We start from the raw sequence: 20371 nt of genomic DNA, 5'->3' as shown, positions 1-20371 counted from the left end.
AGCCAGCGCCGGCCAAGGATGCCAGGTCTACCCCGCCGGCGCCGGCAGGGAGGCCAGGTCTACCCCGCCGGCGCCGGCTAGCGAGGAAATGTCTACGCCGCCGACGTCGCCAAGGGAGGCAATGTCTACGTAGTCGGCGCCAGCTAGGGAGGCCAGGTCTACCCCGCCAGTGCCGGAAGGGTGGCCAGGTCTACCCCGACGGCGCCGGCTACGAAGGCCAGGTCTACCGTGCCGGCGCCGGCAGGGAGGCCAGGTGTACCACGCCAGCGCACGCTAGGGAGGCCGTGTCTACCCCGCCGGCGCCATATAGGGAGGCAATGTCTACGCAGCCGGCGCCGGCTTGGGAGGCCAGGTCTACCCCGCCGCCGCCGGCAGGGAGGCCAGGTCTACGCCACCGACGCCGGCTAGGGAGGCCAGGTCTACGCCACCGGCGCTGGCTTGGAAGGCCAGGTCTACCCCGCCGCTGTCGGCAGGGAGGCCAGGTCTACACCGCCGGCGCCGGCTACGGAGGCCAGGTCTACCCCGCCGGCGCTGGCTTGGAAGGCCAGGTCTACCCCGCCGGTGCCAGCGGGGAGGCCAGGTCTGTCCCGCCTGCGCCGGCTACGGAGGCCAGGTATACACCACTGGCGCCGGCAAGGGAGGCCAGGTCTACACCACCGGCGCTGGTTTCAGAGGCCAGGTCTACCATGCCGGCGCCGCCTAGGGAGGCCAGGTCTACGCCCCCTGCGCAGGCATGGGAGACCAGGTCTACCCCGCCGGTGCACGCAGGGAGGCCAGGTCTACACTGCCGACGCCGGCTATGGATGACAGGTCTACCCCGCCGGCGCCGGCTTGGGAGGCCTGGTCTACAATTCTGGTGCCGGCAGGGAGGCCAGGTCTACCCTGCCGGCGCCAGCAGGAAGGCCAGGTCCACCCCGCCGGCACTGGCTATGGAGACAATGACTATGCTGCAGACGCCTGATAGGGAGGCCAGGTCTTCCGCGCCGGCACTGGCTAGGGAGTCCAGGTCTACCCCGCCAGCGCCGGCACGGAGGCCAGGTCTACCCCGCCAGCGCCGGCTAGGGAGGCCAAGTCTACGCCGCCGGCGCCGGGTAGGAAGACAATGTATACGCAGCCGGCGACAGCTAGGGAGGCCAGGTCTACTCCGCCGGCGCCGGCATTGGAGGGCAGGTCTACCTCGCTGGTGCCGGCTTGGGAGGCCAGGTCTACAACGCCGGCGCCAGCAGGGAGGCCAGGTCTACCCCACCGGCGTTGACTACAGAGGCCAGGTCTACGCTGCCGGCGCCGGGAGGGAGGCAGGTCTAACTCGACGGCGCCAGCTAGGGAGGCCAGGTATACCCCGCCGGCGCCGGCTAGGGAGGCCAGGTCTACGCCACCGGCGCTGGCTTGGAAGGCCAGGTCTACCATACCGGCACCGGCTAGGGAGGCCAGGTGTACCCCGCCAGCGCCTGTTCTGGAGGCAATGACCATGCCGCCGACGCCTGATAAGGAGGCCAGGTCTACGACGCCGCTGCCGGCTTGGTTGGCCAGGTCTACCCCGCCGGCGCCGGCAGGGAGGCCAGGTCTACACCGCCATTGCCGGCTATGAAGGCCAGGTATACCCCGGCAGCGCCGGCAGGGAGGCCAGGTCTACCGTGCTGGTGCCGGGTAGGGAGGCCAGGTCTATCCCGCCCGGCGCAGGCTAGGAAGACAATGTATACGCAGCCGGCGCCATCTAGGGAGGCCAGGTGTACGCCGCCGGCGCCGGATAGGGAGGCCAGGTCTATCGCGCCGGCGCCGGCTAGGAAGACAATGTCTACGCAGCCGGCGCCAGCTAGTGAGGCCAGGTCTACACCACCGGAACCGGCTTTGAGGCCACGTCTACCATGCCGGAGCCAGCTAGGGAGGCCAGGTCTATGCCGCCGGCGCCGGCTAGGGAGACCAGGTCTACCCCGCCAACGCCGGCAGGGAGGCCAGGTCTACCGTGCTGGTGCCGGGTAGGGAAGCAATGTCTACGCTGCCGGCGCCGGCTAGGGAAGCAATGTCTACGCACCCGACGCCGGCTTGGGAAGCCAGATCTACACCGCCGGCGCCGGCAGGGAGGCCAGGTCTACCCCGCCGGTGCCGGCAGCGAGTCCAGGTCTACCCCTCCTGCGCCGGGTTGTGAGGCAAGGTCTACCCCGCCGGCGCCAGCAGGGATGCCTGGTCTAGCCCTCCTGCGCAGGCTAGCGAGGCAATGTCTACGCCGCCGACGCTGGCTAGGGAGTCCAGGACTACCCCGCCGGCGCCGGCTTTTGAGGCCAGGTCTAACCCACCTGCGCCGGGTTGGGAGGCCAGGTCTACCCCGCCGGTGCCGGCAGGGACGCCAGGTCTAACTCGCCGGCGCTGGCTAGTAGGCAATGTCTACGCCGCCGACGCCGGCTGGGGAGGCTAGGTCCACGACGCCGGCGCCGGCTTGGAAGGCCAGGTTTACCCGGCGGGCGCCAGCAGGGAGGCCAGGTCTACCCCGCCGGCAGCGGCAGAGAGGTCAGGTCTAACCCTCCGGCGCTGGCAGGGAGGCCAGGTCTACCACGCCAGCGCCGGCTATGGAGTCAATGACTATGCCGCCGACGCCTGATAGGGAGGACAGGTCTACGCTGCTGGCGCCGGCTTGGATGGCCAGGACTACCCTGCCGGCACCGGCAGGTAGGCCAGGTCTACCCCACCGGCGCCGGCTAGGGAGGCCAGGTCTACCATGCCGGCGCCGGCTACGGAGGTCAGGTCTAACTCGCTGGCGCCGGCTTGGGAGGCCAGGTCTACCCCGCCGGCGCCGGCTTTCGAGGCTAGGTGTACCACGTTGGCGCCAGCTAGGGAGGCCAGGTCTACCCAGCCGGTGCTGGCAGGGATGACAGGTCTAACTCGCCGGCGCAGGAAGGGAGGCCAGGTCTACCCCGCCGGCGCCGGAAGGGACGCCAGTTCTACCACGCCGGCGCCAGCTAGGGAGGCAATGTCTACGCCGCCGGCGCCGTCTAGGGAGGACAGGTCTACGCCGCCAGCGCTGCCTTGGGAGGCTAGGTCTACCCCGCCAACGCCGGCAGGGAGGCCAGGTCTACCCTGCCGGCGCCGGGTAGAGAGGCCAGGTCGTGCGCGCCGGCGCTGGCTAGGGAAGCCAGGTCTACCACGCTGGCGCGGCTAGCAGGCCAGGTCTACCTCGCCATACCCGGATAGGGAGGCCAGGTCTATCCCGCCGGCGCAGGCTAGGAAGACAATGTCTACGCCGCCGGCGCCAGCTAGGGAGGCCAGTTGTACGCCGCTGGCGCCAGCTTGGCAGGCCAGGTCTACCCCGCCAGCGCAGGCTTGGGAGGCCACGTCTACCCTGCCGGCACCGGGTAGGGAGGCCAGGTCTACGCTGCCTGCGCCGGCTTGAGAGGCCAGGTCTACCCTGCCGGCGCCGCCTCGGGAGGTCAGGTCTACCCCGCCGGCGCCGGCAGGGAGACCAGGTCTTCCCCGCCGGCGCCGGCTAGGAAGACAATGTCTACGCTGCCGGCGCAGTCTTGAGAGGCCAGGTCTACCCCGCCGGCGCCGGCTTGGTTGGCCAGGTCTACACCGCCGGCGCCAGCTACGGAGGCCAGGTCTACCCCGCCGGCGCTGCCTTGAGAGGCCAGGTCTACCATTCCGGCGGCGGCTAGGTAGGCCAGTACTACCCCGCCGGCGCCGACTAGGGAGGCCAGGTCTACGTCACCGGCGCCGGCTAGGGAAGCCAGGTCTACCATGCCGGCGCCGGCTACGGAGCCCAGGTCTAACTCGCTGGCGCCGGCTTGGGAGGCCAGGTCTACCCCGCCGGCGCTGGCAGGGATGACAGCTCTAACTCTCCGGCACAGGAAGGGAGGCCAGGTCTACCCTGCCGGCGCCGGCTCGGGAGGCAATGTCTACGCCGCCGACGCTGGCTTGGAAGGCCAGGTCTACCCCGCTGGCGCCGCCTTGGGAGGCCAGGTCTATCCCGCCAGCGCCGGATTGTGAGGCACGTCTACCATGCCGTCGCCGGATATGGAGGCCAGGTCTACCCCAACGGCACCGGCTAGGGAGGCCAGGTCTACCCTGCCGGCGCCGGCAGGGAGGCCAGGTCTACCACACCGGCAAGGATAGGGAGGCCAGGTCTACCTCGACGGCGCCGGCTTGGGAGGTCAGGTCTACCCCGCCGGCGCCGGAAGGGAGGCCAGGTCTACCCACCCCGGCGCCGCCTAGTGAGGCAATGTCTACGCTGCCGATCCCTGATAGGGAAGCCAGGTCTACCCCGCCGGCGCCGGCTTGGACGCCAGGTCTACCATGCTGGCGCGGCTAGGGAGGCAAGGTCTACCTCGCCCGAGCCGGATAGGGAGGCCAGGTCTATCCCGCCGGCTCAGGCTAGGAAGACAATGTCTAAGCCGCCGGCGCCAGCTATGGAGGCCATGTCTACGCCGCCGGCGCCGCCTTGGGAGGCCAGGTCTACTTTGTCGGCGCCGGGTAGAGAGGCCAGGTCTACCACGCCGGCGCCTGCAGGGAGGCCAGGTCTGCGGCTTGGGAGGCCACGTCTACACCACCTTTGCCGGCTAGCGAGGAAATGTCTAAGCCGCCGACGCCAGCAAGGGAGGCAATGTCTATGCCGCCAACGCTGGCTAGGGAGGCCAGGTCTACGACGCCGGCGCCGGCTTGGGAGGCCAGGTCTACCCCGCCGGCGCCGGCTTGGGAGGCCAGGTCTATCACGCCGGCGCCGGCTAGGGAGGCCAGGTCTACCCCGACGGCGCCGGCTACGGAGCCCACCTCTACCAAGCTGGCGCCAGCTAGAGAGGCCATGTCTACCCCGCCGGCGCTGCCTTGAGAGGCCAGGTCTACCATTCCGGTGGCGGCTAGGTAGGCCAGTACTACCCCGCCGGCGCCGACTAGGGAGGCCAGGTCTACGCCACCGGCGCCGGCTAGGGAAGCCAGGCCTACCATGCCGGCGCCGGCTACGGAGCCCAGGTCTAACTCGCTGGCGCCGGCTTGGGAGGCCAGGTCTACACAGATGGCGCCGGCTAGGGAGGCCAGGTCTATGCCGCTGGCGCCGGCTTGGGAGCCCAGGTCTACAACGCTGGCGCTGGCAGGGAGGCCAGGTCTATCCCGCCGGTGCCGGCTAGGGAGGCCAGGTGTACCCCGCCGACGCCGGCAGGGAGGCCAGGTCTTCCCCGCTGGCACCGGTTAGGGAGGCCAGGTCTAAACCGCCGGCGCCGGCTTGGGAGGCCACGTGTACTATACCGGCTCCAGCTAGGGAGGCCAGGTCTACACCGCCAGCGCCGGCTTGGTAGGCCAGGTGTACCCCGCTGGCGCCTCCTTGGGAGCCCATGTCTTTCCCGCCAGCGCCGGATTGTGAGGCAGGTCTACCATGCCGTCGCCGGATATGGAGGCCAGGTCTACCCCAACGGCGCCGGAAGGGAGGCCAGTTCTACCACGCCGGCGCCGGCTAGGGAGGCAATGTCTGCGCCGTCGGCGCCGTCTAGGGAGGCCAGGTCTACGACGCCGGCGCTGGCTTGGTTGGCCAGGTCTACCGTGCAGTCGCTGGCAGGTAGGCCAGGTCTACCCTGCCGGTGCCGGCTAAGGAGACCAGGTCTACCCCGCTGTCCCCGGCTAGGGAGGCAATGTCTACACAGTCGGCGCCGTCTAGGGAGGCCAGGTCTACCCCGCCAGCGCTGCCTTAGGAGGCTAGGTCTACCCCGCCAACGCTGGCAGGGAGGCCAGGTCTACCCCACCAGCGCCGGCTATGGAGGCAATGACTATGCCGCCGATGCCTGATAGGGAGGCCAGGTCTACGACCCCGGCGCCGGCTTGGGAGGCCAGGTCTACCATGCCGGCGCAGGCTTGGGAGGCCAGGTCTACCCCGCCGGCACTGGCGAGCGAGGAAATGTCTAAGCCGCCGACGCCAGCATGGGAGGCAATGTCTACGCAGTCGGCGCCAGCTAGGGAGGCCAGGTCTACGCCGCCAGCGCCGGCTTGGTAGGCCAGGTGTACCCCGCTGGCGCCGCCTTGGGAGGCCAGGTCTATCCCGCCAGCGCCGGATTGTGAGGCAGGTGTACCATGCCGTCGCCGGGTATGGAGGCCAGGTCTACCCCAACGGCGCCGGCTAGGGAGGCCAGGTCTACCTCGACGGTGCTGGCTTGGGAGGCCAGTTCTACCCCGCCGGCGCCGGAAGGGAGGCCAGGTCTACCCCCCCCGGCGCCGGCTAGTGAGGCAATGTCTACGCTGCCGATCCCTGATAGGGAAGCCATGTCTACCCCGCCGGCGCCGGCTTGGACGCCAGGTCTACCATGCTGGCGCGGCTAGGGAGGCAAGGTCTACCTCGCCCGAGCCGGATAGGGAGGCCAGGTCTATCCCGCCGGCGCCGGCTACAGAGGCCAGGTCTACCCCGCTGGCGCCGGCAAGGGAGGCAATGTCTACCCCCCCGGCTCGGGCTAGGGAGGCCAGGTCTACCCTGCCGGCGCCGGCTACGGATGCCAGGTCTATTCCGCCGGCACCGCCTAGGAAGACAGTGTATACACATCCGGCGCCGGCTAGGGAGGCCAGGTCTACGCCACCGACGCCGCCTTGGGAGGCCAGGTCTACCCCGCCAACACCGGCAGGGAGGCCAGGTCTACCCTGCCGGCGCCGGCTACGGATGCCAGGTCTATTCCGCCGGCACCGCCTAGGAAGACAGTGTATACACATCCGGCGCCGGCTAGGGAGGCCAGGTCTACGCCACCGACGCCGCCTTGGGAGGCCAGGTCTACCCCGCCAACACCGGCAGGGAGGCCAGGTCTACTTTGCCGGCACCGGGTAGAAAGGCCAGGTCTTCCGCGCCGACGCTGGCTAGGGAGGCCAGGTCAACACTGCCGGCGCCGGCAGGGAGGCCAGGTCTACCCCGCCAGCGCCGGCACAGAGGCCAGGTCTTCCCCAATGGCGCCGGCTAGGAAAACAATGTCTACGCCGCTGGCGGCAGGTAGTGAGGCCAGGTCTTCACCGCCGGCGCCGGCTTGGGAGGCCATTTCTACCCTTCCGGCGCCGGCTAGGGAGGCCAGGTCTACCCCGCCAGCGCCGACTAGGGAGGCCAGGTCTACCCCACCGGCGCCGGCTACGGAGGCCAGGTCTACGCCGCCGTCGCCGGCAGGGAGGCCAGGTCTACCCGACCGGTGTCAGCAGGGAGGCCAGGTCTACCCCGGCGGAGCCGGCTAGGAAGACAATGTCTTCATCGCCGACGCCGGCTAGGGAGATCAGGTCTACGCCGCCGGCGCCGGCTTGGGAGGCCAGGTCTACCCCGACGGCGCCGGAATCGAAGGCCAGGTCTACCGCGCCGGCGCCAGCTAGGGAGGCCACGTCTACCACGCCTGCGCCGGATTGGGACGCCAGGGCTACCCCACCGGCGCCAGCTAGATAGACAATGTATACGAAGCCGGCGCCAGCTAGGGAGGCCAGTTCTACCCCGCCGGCGCCGGAAGGGAGGCCAGGTCTACACCACCAGCGCAGGCTTGGGAGGCCAGGTTTACCACGCTGGCGCAGCTAGGGACGCCAGGTCTACCTCGCCGTACCTGGATAGTGAGGCCAGGTCTTTCCCACCGGCGCCAGCTAGGAAGACAATGTATACGAAGCCGGCGCCAGCTAGGGAGGCCAGTTCTACCCCGCTGGCGCCGGCACGGAGGCCAGGTCTACCACCACAGCGCCGGATATGGAGGGAGGTCTACGCCGCCGGCGCCGGCTAAGGAGGCCGTGTATACCCCGCCGGCACCGGCTTGGGAGGCCAGGTCTACTATACCGGCGCTGGCTAGGGAGGCCCGTTCTACGCCGCCGCCGCCGGCTTGGGAGGCCAGGTCTACCCCGCCGGTGCCGGCTAGGCAGGCCAGGTCTTCCCTGCCGACACCGGCTAGGGAGGCCAGGTCTACCCCACCGGCGCAGGCAGGTAGGCCAGGTGCCGACACCACCGGAACCAGTTTGGGAGGCCAGGTCTACGACGCTGGAGCCAGCTTGGGAGGTCAGGTCTACCCCACTGGTGCAGGCTAGCGAGGCAATGTCTATGCCGCCGACGCCGGCTAGGGAGGCCAAGTGTACCCAGCCGGCACCGGCTAGGGAGGCCAGGTCTACCCCGCCGGAGCCAGCAGGGATTCCAGGTCTGCCACGCCAGCACCGGATATGGAGGGAGGTATACCCCGCCGGCGCCGGCTAAGGAGGCCATGTATACCCCGCCGGCACCGGCTTGTGAGGCCAGGTCTACTATACCGGCGCCAGCTAGGGAGGCCAGGTCTACGCCGCCCGCGCCGGATTGGGAGGCCAGGTGTACCCCGCCGGCGCTGGCAGGGAGGCCAGGTCTACCACGCCAGCGCCGGCTATGGAGTCAATGACTATGCCGCCGACTCCTGATAGGGAGGACAGGTCTATGCTGCTGGTGCCGGCTTGGTTGGCCAGGACTACCCTGCCGGCGCTGGCAGGTAGGCCAGGTCTACCCCGCCGGCGCTGGCAGGGATGACAGGTCTAACTTGCCGGCGCAGGAATGGAGGCCAGGTCTACGCCGCCGGTGACGGCTTGGGAGGTCAGGTGTACCCCGCCGGCGACGGCAGGGAGGCCAGGTCTTCCCCGCTGGCGCCGGCAGGGAGGCCAGGTCTACCTCGCCGGCGCCGGCAGGGAGGCCAGGTCTACACCACCGGCGCCGGCTTGGGAGGCCAGGTCTACACAGATGGCGCCGGCTAGGGAGGCCAGGTCTATGCCGCTGGCGCCGGCTTGGGAGCCCAGGTCTACAACGCTGGCGCTGGCAGGGAGGCCAGGTCTATCCCGCCGGTGCCGGCTAGGGAGGCCAGGTGTACCCCGCCGACGCCGGCAGGGAGGCCAGGTCTTCCCCGCTGGCACCGGTTAGGGAGGCCAGGTCTAAACCGCCGGCGCCGGCTTGGGAGGCCACGTGTACTATACCGGCTCCAGCTAGGGAGGCCAGGTCTACACCGCCAGCGCCGGCTTGGTAGGCCAGGTGTACCCCGCTGGCGCCTCCTTGGGAGCCCATGTCTTTCCCGCCAGCGCCGGATTGTGAGGCAGGTCTACCATGCCGTCGCCGGATATGGAGGCCAGGTCTACCCCAACGGCGCCGGCTAGGGAGGCCAGGTCTACCATGCCGGCGCCGGCAGGGAGGCCAGGTCTACCACACCGGCAAGGATAGGGAGGCCAGGTCTACCTCGCCGGCGCCGGCTAGGGAGGCCAGGTCTACCCTGCCTGCGCCGTCTAGGAAGGCCAGTTCTTCCGCGCCGGCGCTGGCTACGGAGGCCAGGTCTACCCCGCCAGCGCCGGCTTGGGAAGCCAGGTCTAATCCGCCGGCGCCGGCTTGGGAGGCCAGGTCTGCCACGTTGGCGCCAGCTAGGGAGGCCAGGTCTACCCCGCTGGCGCCGGAGGGGACGCCAGGTCTAACTCGCCGGCGCCGGTTAGGGAGGCAATGTCTACGCTGCCGACTCTGGCTAGGGAGGCCAGGTCCACGCCGCTGGCGCCGGCTTGGGAGGCCAGGTCTACCCCGCCGGCGCCAGCGGGGAGGCCAGGTCTACTCCGCCGGAGCCGGCTAGCGAGCCCAGATCTACCCCGCCGGCGCCGGCTAGGGAGGCCAGATCTACCCCGCCGGCGCCGTCTAGGGAGGCCAGGTCTACCCGGCCTGCACCGCCTAGACAGGACAGGTCTACCCGGCCGCCGCCGCCTAGAGAGGCCAGGTCTACTCCGCCAGCGCCGGCTTGGGAGGCCAGGTCTGCCACGCTGGCGCCAGCTAGGGAGGCCAGGTCTACCCCGCCGGCGCCGGCAGGGAGTCCAGGTCTACCCTGCCAACGCCGGATACGGAGGGAGGTCTACCACGCCAGCGCCGGCTATGGAGGCAATGACTATGCCGCCGACGCCTGATAGGGAGGACAGGTCTACGCTGCTGGCACCGACTTCGTTGGCCACGTCTACGCTGCCGGCGCCGGCAGGTAGGCCAGGTCTACCCCGCCGGTGCCGGCTATGGAGGCCAGGTCTTCCATGCCGGCGCCGGCTACGGAGGCCAGGTCTAACTCGCTGGCGCCGGCTTGGGAGGCCAGGTTTACCCCGCCGGCGCTGGCTACGGAGGCCATGTCTACCTCGCCAGCGCCGGCTAGGGAGGACAGTTCTACAACGCCGGCGCCGGCTAGGGAGGCCAGGTCTACAACGCCGGCGCCAGCTTGGGAAGCCAGGTCTACCACACCGGCGCCGGCTATGGAGGGCATGTCTATCCCGCCGTCGCTGGCTAGGAAGACAATGTATATGCAGGCGGTGCCAGCTAGGGAGGCCAGGTCTACAACACCGGCGCCGGCTTGGGAGGCCAGGACTACCACACCAGCACCGGCTAGGGAGGCCACGTCTATGCCGCCGGTGCCGGCTAGGGAGGCCAGGTCTTGCCCGCCGGCGCTGGCTAGGGAGGCCAGGTCTACCCCGCCGGCACCGGCTTGGGAGTCCAGGTCTACTATACCGGCGCCAGCTAGGGAGGCCAGCTCTACGCCGCCGGCGCCAGCTTGGGAGGCCAGGTCTACACCGCTGGCACCGGCTATGGAGGCAATGATTATGCCGCCGGCGCCAGCTAGGGAGGCCAGGTCTACGACGCCGGCGCCGGCTTGGTTGGTCAGGTCTATACCACCAGCGCCAGCAGGTAGGCCAGGTCTAACCCGCCGGCTCCGGCTAGGGGTGCCAGGTCTACCACGCTGGCGCCGGCTTGTGAGACCATGTCTACCATGCCGGCGCAGGCTACGGAGGCCAGGTCTACCCCGCCGGCGCCGGAAGGGAGGCCAGGTCTAGGCCGCCTGCGCCGGCTATGGAGGCCAGGTCTACCCTGCCGGCGCCGGCTACGGAGGCCAGGTCTATCCCGCGAGCGCTGCCTATGAAGACAATGTACACGCAGGTGGTGCCAGCTAGGGAGGCTAGGTCTCCGCCGCCGGCGCCGGCTTGGGAGGCCAGGTCTAACCCGCTGGCGCCGGCAGGGAGGCCAGTTCTTCCTTGCTGGCGCCGCCTAGAGAGGCCAGGTCTACCCCGCCGGCGCCGGCTTGGGAGGCCATGTCTACCACGTTGGCGCCAGCTACGGAGGCCAGGTCTAACTCGCCGGCGCCAGCAGGGAGTCCAGGTCTACCACGACAGCGCCGGATATGCAGGCCAGGTCTACCCCTCCGGCGCCGGCTAAGGAGGCCATGTCTACCCCGCTGGCGCCGGATTGGGAGGCCAGGTCTACTATAACGGCGCCGGATTGGGAGGCCAGGTCTACTATAACGGCACCGGCTAGGGAGGCAATGTCTATGACGCCGATGACGGCTAGGGAGCCCAGGTCTACGCCGCCGGCGCCGGCTTTGGAGGCCCGGTCTACCCCGCCGACGCCGGCTAGCGAGGTCAGTTCTATGACGCCGGCACCGGCTTCGGAGTCCAGGTCTACCACGCCGGCGCCGGCAGGGAGGCCAGGTCTTCCTTGCCGGAGCCGGCTAGGGAGGCCAGATCTACACCGCTGTCGCCGGCTAGGGAGGCCAGGTCTACGCCGCTGGAGCCGGCTTGGGAGGCCAAGTCTTCCCCGCCGGCGGCGGCTTGGGAGGCCAGGTCTACCACGTTGGCGCCAGCTAGATAGGCCAGGTCTACCCCGTCGGCGCCAGCTAGATAGGCCAGGTCTACCCCGTCGGCGCCGGCTATGGAGGCAATGATTATGCCGCCGACGCCTGATAGGGAGGACAGGTCTATGCTGCCGGCACCGGCTTGGGATGCCAGGTCTGACCCGCTGGCGCCGGCTTGGGAAGCCATGTCTACCCTGCCGGCGCCGGCTTGGGAGGCCAGGTCTACCACGTTGGCACCAGCTAGGGAGGCCAGGTCTACCCCGCCGGCGCCGGCAGGGAGTCCAGGTCTACCACGACAGCGCTGGATATGGAGGCCAGGTCTACCCCGCCGGCGCCGGCTAAGGAGGCCACGTCTACCTCGCCGGCGCCGGCTTGGGAGGCCAGGTCTACAACGCCGGCGCCAGCAAGGAGGCCAGGTCTACGTTTCCAGCGCCGGCTATGGAGGCAATGATTATGCTGCCGACGCCTGATAGGGAGACCAGGTCTACGCCGCCGGCGCCGGCTTGGGAGGCCAGGTCTTCCTTGCCGACGCCGGCTAGGGAGGCCAGATCTATCCCGCCGGCGCCGACTAGGGAGGCCAGGTCTACGCCACCGGCGCCGGCAGAGAGGCCAGGTCTTCCTTGCAGGCGCCGGCAGGGGGTCCAGGTCTACCCAGCCGGCGCCGGCTAGGGAGGTAATATCTACGCCGCTGACGCCGGATAGGGAGGCCAGGTCTATGACGCCGGCGCCCGCTAGCGATGCAATGTCTATGACGACGATGACGGCTAGGGAGCCCAGGTCTACGCCGATGGTGCCGGCTTGGGAGGCCAGGTTTACGCCGCCGGCGCCGGCTTAGGAGGCCAGGTCTACCGCGCCTGCGCTGGCTACGGTGGCCCGGACTACCCCGCTGGCGCTGGCTACGGAGTACAGGTCTACCCCGCAAGCGCCGGCAGGGAGGCCAGGTCTTCCTTGCTGGCGCTGGCTAGGGAGGCCAGATATACCCGGCCAGCGCTGACTAGGGAGGCCAGGACTTCCCCGCCAGCGCCGGCTTGGGAGGCCAGGTGTACCCCGATGGCGCCGGCTAGGGAGGCCAGGTTTACCCAGCCGGCACCAGCACGGAGGCCAGGTCTTCCCCGCTGACGCCGGCTTGGGAGGCCAGGTCTACCCCGCCGGCGCCGGCTATGGAGGCCAGGTGTACGCTGCCGGCACCCGCTTGGGAGGCGAGGATTTACTCATCTGCACCGGCTTGGTAGGCCAGGTCTACCCCGCCGACGCCGGAAGGGAGGCCAGGTCTACCCCCCCGGCGCTGGCAAGGAGGACAGGTCTAACTCGACGGCGCCGGCTAGGGAGGCCAAGTCTACAGCGCCGTCGCCGTCAGGGAGGCCAAGTCTACTTCTCCGGCGCCGAAAGGGAGGCAATGTCTACCGTGCCGGCGTCGACTAGGGAGGCAATGTCTACGCGCCGGCGCCGGCTAGGGAGGCCAGGTCTACGCCGCCGGCGCCGGCTAGGAAGACAATGTCTACACCGACGGCGCCAGCTAGGGAGGCCAAGTCTACACCGCAGGTGCCGGCAAGGGAGGTAATATCAACGCTGCCGACGCCGGCTAGAGAGGCCAGGTCTACCGCGCCGGCGCCGTCCTGGGAGGCGAGGTCTACCACGCCGGTGAGGCTAGGGAGGCCAGGTCTACCAGGCCGGCGCCACCTAGACAGGCCAGGTCTACCTTGCCCACGCCGGCTAGGAAGGCCATTTCTTCCGCGCCGGCGCTGGCTAGGGAGGCCAGGTCTACCCCGCCGGCGCCGGCTTGGGAATCCAGGTCTACCCCGCCGGCGTAGGCAGGGTGGCCAGGTCTTCCCCGCTAGCGCCGGCTATGGAGACCAGGTCTAACCCGCGGGCACCGGCAGGGAGGCCAGGTCTACGCTGCCGGAACCGCCTTGGGAGGCCAGGTCTACCCCGCCGGCGCAGGCAGGGTGGCCAGGTCTTCCCCGCTGGCGCCGGCTATGGAGACCAGGTCTAACCCGCGGGCACCGGCAGGGAGGCCAGGTCTACGCTGCCGGCGCCGCCTTGGGAGGCCAGATCTACCCCGCCGGCGCTGGCAGGGAGGACAGGTCTAACTCGACGGCGCCGGCTAGGGAGGCGAAGTCTACACCGCCGGCTTCGGCTTGGGTGGCCAGGTCTACCCCTCCGGCGCCGAAAGGGAGGTGAGGTCTACCGTGCCGGCACCGGCTAGGGAGGCAATGTCTACGCCACCTGCGCCGGCTAGGGAGGCCAGATCTACGCCACCGACGCCGCCTTGGGAGGCCAGGTCTACGCCGCCAACGCCGGAAGGGAGGCCAGGTCTACTTTGCCGGCGCCGGCAGGGAGGCCAGGTATACGCCACCGGTGCCAGCTTGGGAAGCCAGGTCTACTATACCGGCGCCGAATAGGGAGGCCATGTCATCCCCGCCGGCACCGGATTGGGAGGCCAGGTCTACCACGTTGGCGCCAGCTAGGGAGGCTAGGTCTACCCCGCCGGTGCCGGCTTGGGAAGCCAGGTCTACTATACCGGCGCCGGCTACAGAGGCCAGGTCTACCCCGCCGGCGCCGGCTAGGGAGGCCAGGTCTATCCTGCCGGTGCCGGCAAGGAAGACAATGTATACGCATCCGGCGCCAGCTAGGGAGGCCAGGTCTACCCCACCGGCGCTGGCTTGGGAGGCCAGGTCTACAACGCCGGCGCCAGCAGGGAGGCCAGGTCTACCCCGCCGGCGCCGGCTATGGAGGCAATGATTATGCCGCGAGCGCCAGCTAGGTAGGCCAAGTCAACACCACCGGCGCCGGCTTGGGTGGCCAGGACTACCATGCCAGCGCCGGCTTGGGAGGCCACGTCTTCCTTGCCGGCGCCGGCTAGGGAGGCCAGATCTATCCCGCCGGCGCCAACTAGGGAGGCCAGGTCTACGCCACTGGCGCCGGCAGAGAGGCCAGGTCTTCCTTGCAGGCGCCGGCAGAGGGTCCAGGTCTACCCCGCCGGCGCCGGCTAGGGAGGTAATATCTACGCCGCCGACGCTGGATAGGGAGGCCAGGTCTATGACGCCGGCGCCCGCTAGCGAGGCAATGTCTATGACGACGACGACGGCTAGGGAGCGCAGGTATACGCCGCCGGCGCCGGCTTGGGAGGCCAGGTCTACCCCGCCTGCGCTGGCTACGGTGGCCCGGCCTAGCCCGCCGGCGCCGGCTACGGAGTACAGGTCTACCCCGCCGGCGCCGGCAGGGAGGCCAGGTCTTCCTTGCTGGTGCCGGCAGGGTGTCCAGGTCTACGCCAAGCGCGCCGGCTAGGGAGGCCAGGTCTATCCTGCCGGTGCTAGCTAGGAAGACAATGTATACGCAGCCGGCGCCAGCTAGGTAGGCCTAGTCAACACCACCGGCGCCGGCTTGGGTGGCCAGGACTACCATGCCAGTGTCGGCTTGGGAGGCCAGGTCTACACCGCTGGCGCCGGCAGGGAGGCCAGGTCTACCTCGCCGGTGCCGGCTAAGGAGGCCAGGTCTACCCCGCCGGCGCCGGCTTGGGAGGCCAGTTCTACGCCGCCGGCGCTGGCTTGGGAGGCCAGGTCTACCCCGCCGGTGCCGGCTAGGGAGGCCAGGTCTTCCCCGTCGGCGCCGGCTTGGGAGGCCAGTTCTACGCCGCCGGCGCTGGCTTGGGAGGCCAGGTCTACCCCGCCGGTGCCGGCTAGGGAGGCCAGGTCTTCCCCGTCGGCGCCGGCTACGGAGGCCATGTATACCCCGCCGGTGCCGGCTAGGGAGGCCAGGTCTACCCTGCTAGCACCAGCAGGGAGGCCAGGTCTAACTCGCCGGCGCCGGCAGGGAGGCCAGGTATACGCCACCGGTGCCGGCTTGGGAAGCCAGGTCTACTATACCGGCGCCGAATAGAGAGGGCATGTCATCCCCGCCGGCACCGGATTGGGAAGCCAGGTCTACCACGTTGGCGCCAGCTAGGGAGGCTAGGTCTACCCCGCCGGTGCCGGCTTGGGAAGCCAGGTCTACTATACCGGCGCCGGCTACAGAGGCCAGGTCTACCCCGCCGGCGCCGGCTAGGGAGGCCAGGTCTATCCTGCCGGTGCCGGCAAGGAAGACAATGTATACGCATCCGGCGCCAGCTAGGGAGGCCAGGTCTACACCACCGGTGCCGGCCTGGGAGGCCAGGTCTACCCAGCCGGCGCCGGATAGCGAGGCCAGGTCTACCCCGCCGGCGCCAGCAGGGAGGCCAGGTCTACCCTGCCGGCGCCGTCTACGGAGGCCAGGTCTACCCCGCCGGCGCCGGCTAGGGAGGCCAGGTCTATCGTGCCGACGCCAGCTAGGAAGACAATGTCTACGCTGCTGGCGCCGGCTAAGGAGGACACGTCTACCCGGCCAGCACCGGCTAGCGAGGCGAGGTCTATGCCGCCGGCGCCGGATTGGGAGGCCAGGTGTACGACTCCAGCGCCGGCAGGGAGGCCAGGTCTATCCCGCTGGCGCCGGCTAGCGAGGCAATGTCTATGCCGTCGGCGCCAGCAGGGAGGCCAGGTCTACCCCGCTGGCGCCGGCAGGGAGGCCAGGTCTACCCCGTCGCCGCCGGCTTGGGAGGCCAGGTCTACCACGCTGGCACGGCTAGGGAGGCCAGGTCTACCCCGCCGTCACCGGCTAGGGAGGCCAGGTCTACCACGCTGGCACGGCTAGGGAGGCCAGGTCTACTTCTCCGGCGCCGAAAGGGAGGCAATGTCTACCGTGCCAGCCTCGGCTAGGGAGGCAATGTCTACGCGCCGGCGCCGGCTAGGGAGGCCAGGTCTACACCGCCGGCGCTGGCTTGGGAGGCCAGGTCTACCCCGCCGGCGCAGGCTTGGGAGGCCACGTCTACCCTGCCGGCGCCGGCAGGGGCGACAGGTCTAACTCGCCGGCACCGGCTAGGGAGGCCAGGTCTACCCCGCCAACGCCAGCATGGAGACCAGGTCTACACCGACGGCGCCGGCATGGAGGCCAGGTCTATCGCGCCGGCGCCGGCTAGGAAGACAATGTCTACACCGACGGCGCCAGCTAGGGAGGTAATATCTACGCTGCCGACGCCGGCTAGGGAGGCCAGGTCTAGCCCGACGGCGCCGGCTAGAGAGGCCAGGTCTACCGCACCGGCGCCGTCTTGGGAGGCGAGGTCTACCACGCCGGTGAGGCTAGGGAGGCCAGGTCTACCAGGCCGGCGCCGCCTAGAGAGGCCAGGTCTACCTTGCCCACGCCGGCTAGGGAGGCCATTTCTTTCGCGCCGGCGCTGGCTAGGGAGGCCAGGTCTACCCCGCCGTCGCCGGCTTGGGAATCCAGGTCTACCCCGCCGGCGCAGGCAGGGTGGCCAGGTCTACGCTGCCGGCGCCGGCAGGGAGGCAGGTCTAACTCGCCGGCGCCAGCTAGGGAGGCCAGGTATACCCCGCCGGCGCCGGCTAGGGAGGCCAGGTCTACGCCACCGGCGCTGGCTTGGAAGGCCAGGTCTACCATACCGGCGCCGGCTAAGGAGGCCAGGTGTACCCCGCCGGCGCCTGTTCTGGAGGCAATGACCATGCCGCCGACGCCTGATAAGGAGGCCAGATCTACGACGCCGCTGCCGGCTTGGTTGGCCAGGTCTACCCTGCAGCGCTGGCAGGTAGGCCAGATCTACCCCTCAGAGCTCTACCCTGTATACAATGTATACGCAACCGGCACCAGCTAGGGAGTCCAGGTCTACCCTACCAGCGCCGGCACGAAGGCCACGTCTACCCCGCCGGCACCAGCTACGGAGGCCAGGTCTACCTCGCCGGCGCTGGCTTGGGTGGCCAGGTCTACCACGCTGCCGCGGCTAGGGAGTCCACGTCTACCCAGCCAGCGCCACCAGGAAGGCCAGGTCTTCCCCGCCGGCGCCGGTTTGGGAAGCCAGGTCTACCATGCCGGCTCTGGCTAGGGAGGCCAGGTCTACGCCGCTGGCGCCGGCTTGGGAGGCCAGGTCTACCCCGCCGGCAGCGGCAGAGAGGTCAGGTCTAACCCCCCGGTGCTGGCAGGGAGGCCAGCTCTACCCCAACCGCGCCGGCAAGGAGGCCATGTCTAAACCGCCATAGCCGACAGGCAGACCAGGTTTACGCCGCCGACGCCGGCAGTGAAGTCAGGTCTACCCAGCCGGCGCCGCAAGGGATGCCAGGTCTACTCCGCCGGCGCCGGCAGGGAGGCCAGGTCTACCACGCAGGCGCCGGCTGGGAGCCCAGGTTTACACTGCCCGTGCCGGAATTTAGGCCAGTTCTACCCCTCCCACGCCGGCAGTGAAGCCAGGTCTACCCGGCCCGCGCGGGCAGGTAGTCCAGGTCTAGCCGGCACGCGGCGGCAGAGAGGCCAGGTCTACCCCGCCGGCGCCGGCAGAGAGGTCAGGTCTACCCTGCCAGCGCCGCAAGAGATGCCAGATCTACCCCGCCGGCGCTGGCAGAGAGGCCAGGTCTACCACGCCCGCGCCGGCAGGGAGGCCATGTCTACCCCGCCGGCGCTGGCAGGGCGGCCAGGTCTACCCCGCCGGCAGCGGCAGAGAGGTCAGGTCTAACCCTCCGGTGCCGGCAGGGAGGCCAGGTCTACCCCAACAGCGCCAGCAAGGAGGCCATGTCTAACCCGCCGTGGCTTGTAGTGAGGTCAGGTCTACCCAGCCGGCGCTGGCAGGGATGCCAGGTCTACCCCGCCGGCGCCGGCAGGGAGGCCAGGTCTACCACGCCCGCGCCGGCAAGGAGGCCATGTCTAACCCGCCGTAGCCGACAGGCAGGCCAGGTCTACCCCGCCGGCAATGGCAGGGTGGCAAGGTCTATGCCGCCGGCAGCAGCAGAGAGTCCAGGTGTACCACGCAGGCGCTGGCAGGGAGCCCAGGTCTAGCCTGCCCGTGCCAGAATTTAGGCCAGCTCTACCCCTCCCATGCCGGCAGTGAGGCCAGGTCTACCCGGCCCGCGTGGGCAGGGAGTCCAGGTCTAGCCGGCGCGCGGCGGCAGAGAGGCCTGGTCTAACCCTCTGGTGCCGGCAGGGAGGCAAGGTCTACCCCGACCGCACCAGCAAGGATGCCAGGTCTACCCGGTCCGCGCCGGCAGGGAGGCCAGGTCTAACCCGCCGTAGCCGACAGGCAGGCAAGGTCTACCCCGCCGGCGCTGGCAGTGAGGCCAGGTCTTGCCCGCCAGTGCCGGCAGGGAGCCAAGGTCTACCCAGCCTGTGCCGGCAGGGAGGCCACGTCTACCCCGCCGGCGTTGGCAGGGCGGCCAGGTCTACCCCGCCGGCAGCGGCTGATAGGGCAGGTCTAACCCGCCAGCGCCGGCTGGGAGCCCAGGTCTACCCTGCCCGTGCCGGAATTTAGGCCAGCTCTACCCCTCCCACGCCGGCAGTGAGGCCAGGTCTACCCGGCCCGCGCGGGCAGGGAGTCCAGGTCTAGCCGGCGCGCGGCGGCAGAGAGGCCAGGTCTAACCCTCCGGTGCCGGCAGGGAGGAGAGGTCTACCCCGACCGCGCCGGCAAGGAGGCCAGGTCTACCCGGTCCGCGCCGGCAGGGAGGCCAGCTCTATGCTGCCGGCGCTGGCAGGGAGGCCAGGTCTACCTGGCCCACGCCGGCAGGGAGGCCAGGTCTACCCCGCCAGCGCCGGCAGGGAGCCAAGCTCTACCCAGCCTGTGCCGGCAGGGAGGCCACGTCTACCCCGCCGGCGTTGTCAGGGCGGCCAGGTCTACCCCGCCGGCAGCGGCTGATAGGGCAGGTCTAACCTGCCAGCGCCGCCTGGGAGCCCAGGTCTACCTGGGCTGCGCCGGAATTTAGGCCAGGTCTACCCCTCCCGCGCCGGTAGGGAGGCCAGGTCTACCCCGACCGCGCCAGCAAGGAGGCCAGGTCTAACCCGCCGTAGCCGACAGGCAAGCCAGGTCTACCCCGCCGGCGCCGGCAGTGAGGTCAGGACTACCCCGCCGGCACCGGCACGGAGGTCAGGTCTACCTAGCCGGCGCCGCAAGGGATGCCAGGTCTACCCCGCCGGCGCCGGCAGTGAGGTCAGGTCTACCCCACCAGTGCCGCAAGGGATGCCAGGTCTACCCCGCCGCCGCCGGCAGGGAGGCCACGTCTACCCTGCCGGCGCTGGCAGGGCGGCCAGGTCTACCCCGCCGGCAGCGGCAGAGAAGCCAGGTCTACCACGCAGGCGCCGGCTGGGAGCCCAGGTCTACTCTACCCTTGCCGGAATTTAAGCCAGCTCTACCCCTCCCACGCCGGCAGAGAAGCCAGGTCTACCCGGCCCGCGCGGGCAGGGAGTCCAGGTCTAGCCCGCGCGCGGCGGCAGAGAGGCCAGGTCTATGCCTCCGGTGCCGACAGGGAGGCCACGTCTACCCCGCCCGCGACAGCAAGGAGGCCAGGTCTACCCGGTCTGCGCCGGCAGGGAGGCCAAGTCTACGCTGCCGGCGCCGGCAGGGAGGCCAGGTCTACCTGGCCCACACCGGCAGTGAGGCCAGGTCTTGCCCGCCAGCGCCGGCAGGGAGCCAAGGTCTACCCAGCCTGTGCGGGAAGGGAGGCCACGTCAACCCCGCCGGCGTTGGCAGGGCGGTCAGGTCTACCCCGCCGGCAGCGGCTAATAGGGCAGGTCTAAGCCGCCAGCGCCGGCTGGGAGCCCAGGTCTACCCGGCCTGCGCCGGAATTTAGGCCAGGTCTACCCCTCCCGCGCCGGTAGGGAGGCCAGGTCTACCCCGACCGCGCCGGCAAGGAGGCCAGGTCTAACCCGCCGTAGCTGACAGGCAAGCCAGGTCTACCCCGCCGGCGTCGGCAGTGAGGTCAGGTCTACCCCTCCCGCGCTGGCAGTGAGGCCAGGTCTACCTGGCCCGCGCC

This window comes from Harpia harpyja, unplaced genomic scaffold, assembly GCF_026419915.1.
Source record: "Harpia harpyja isolate bHarHar1 unplaced genomic scaffold, bHarHar1 primary haplotype scaffold_39, whole genome shotgun sequence".
Lineage (NCBI taxonomy): Eukaryota > Metazoa > Chordata > Aves > Accipitriformes > Accipitridae > Harpia > Harpia harpyja.
Note: the sequence above shows the minus strand (reverse complement) of the source record.